Source organism: Myotis lucifugus, unplaced genomic scaffold, assembly GCF_000147115.1.
Source record: "Myotis lucifugus unplaced genomic scaffold, Myoluc2.0 scaffold_83, whole genome shotgun sequence".
NCBI classification, from domain to species: domain Eukaryota; kingdom Metazoa; phylum Chordata; class Mammalia; order Chiroptera; family Vespertilionidae; genus Myotis; species Myotis lucifugus.
Genome location: NW_005871131.1, coordinates 22,270 through 24,269, shown reverse-complemented (window position 1 = coordinate 24,269; position 2,000 = coordinate 22,270).

Here is a 2,000-nt window from a genome sequence, read left to right as displayed (position 1 = left end):
TGCTCCGGGCATGACAGGAGACTGGCCCAGCCCCGGGTTAGTGTGCCCTGGAGTAGCAAGGGATGGGGCAGCTATGGGCAAGGCCCCCCCACCTCGCCTGCCTCAGCAGCCCTAACACAGACCTGCCCTGGTGCCCTTCCTGTCACAGCAGTGCCCGGCAGGAGGCGGCCTCGGGGCAGAGGCTCCGTATTCCCTCCTTGGTCTGATTAGGCGTCCAAGAATGTGGGTGTGGAAGGGGGGCTCTGGGCCCACCCTTGCAGCCCCTTTTCACCTCATCTCGTCCCTATGCCCTGCTTGCCCACTCCCTTCCTCCTCCGCCTCCTCTTGCCCATTGCACCCACTAGCCTTCCCTCCTCCCTGGGGGCCCCACATGTTCTTTCCTAAAAGGGGGTTTCCCCTACCCAGTTCTCAGTCCAGCTCTGGACCCCTCCCCCAAGGAGGCACGTATCCTGGTGTGTGGTCACTCACAGGTGTGTTCCCAGCTCGCTCCAGATGGAGGGGCCCCGCCCCCCTCACCGCCCAGCCCCTCTCCCCTTGACCTCAGGCGGCCACCTCAGAGCCCGGACCGCCCCAGAGTGGACCTGCCTCCGTCCAGGAGACTATCTAGATGCTCCCGACTGCGGCCCCCAGAGGTCAGCAGGGGCTGCTTCCTGCGCTCAGACACCTTTGTTCTTCTCCCGCCTTTGTCCCTGGCCCCTGTCCTTGCAGCCAGCCCACCGGCCCAGGGCCTCGCTGCTGGCCTGGCTGCTCACCTCTCCCTGCCATTCCCCTTCCTGGTCTTCTGCTGACTCAAACGCCAGACCCTATCCTGGGACAGTGGTGGGGCGGCTCTGCCCACCCAGCCCAGCCCAGCCCGCCAGCCCGGCTGCCTGCCCCCTGCAACCTGCCTCTCACCCCTCCCGCTCCTGCCCACGCCCCCTGACTTGCCCCGTGTCCACCCCTCTAACAATCTCTCCTCTCTGGGTCTGGCCCCTCACTCCTCCTCCCCCCACCTTCCCCCTCCTCATCCCTCTGTTCTTGGCCCTTCAGTCCCTGGGAGTCAGGCTTTCTCTCTCTCACGCGTTCTCCGCCCCTCCCTCTCCTCTCTCATCCTCTCCCATCTCTCCCCCTCCAGCCTCCACTCCTTCGCCTGCTCACTCACCCTCTCCCTCTCCCGCTGCCCCCCCTTTCTCCCCCACCTCTTTGTTTCAGCTGAGCACCGGCTCCTCGGGACAGTTCCCACACCGCAGTGCCTCTGCGAGGAGACAGCGCCACCGAGGTGAGCCGGGGATCCGGGACGCCGGGCGGGGCAGCGGGAGCCCGGGGCGGGCAGGTGGGGGGAGTGGGCAGCCCAGCGGAGGCGCCGCTCTGTCCAGGGCACGGGGAGCCTGGAGTGCCAGCTGCAGGTGCCCTGTGGTCAGTAGGAGCCGAGGGCAGAGGGGCAGCCAGTTGCCTGGGATGGGGGGCTGGTGGGGGGCAAAGCTGCTCGGGAGCTAACAGGCTCTGTCCCTACCCTGGTGCTGGCTTCTGTGGGTGGTCCCGGGCTGAGGGAGACCCTGCGGGGGGAGGGGGGGGACCTGATGGGGTGGGCGGGGGCTGGGCTCCTGGACTGCCACTCCTCAGGGTTTGCCCGCACGCACGCACGCCTTGTCCTGGAGTCCTCGCAGGGCGGTGGTGCTGTCAGGGAGGCTGGGACCCCTACAGGTGCCTGTCCCTAGTTGGGGTTTTGGCTGCAGGACAAGGGATGTGCAGGGCTGCTCCCACTGCCCGGGCGGGGGGTGCAGGCAGAGGAGAGATCTGCCCCACCACAGGCTGGCTGCTTTTGCCCCAAGCTACTGACCGCCAGACCCACAGAGCCACGGGGGCGGGGGGGGCCTTCTCCCTCCCCTGGGGTCTCTGACCAGCTTCCCCAGACAGGGCTCCTGGGACAGCTTCACCCAGATTGCAAAACACTAGGTTTCAGGCCAGAGCCCAGATGCCCTCGAGGTCAGCTTCCTGGGTGAGCTGAACTGGCCAGGGTG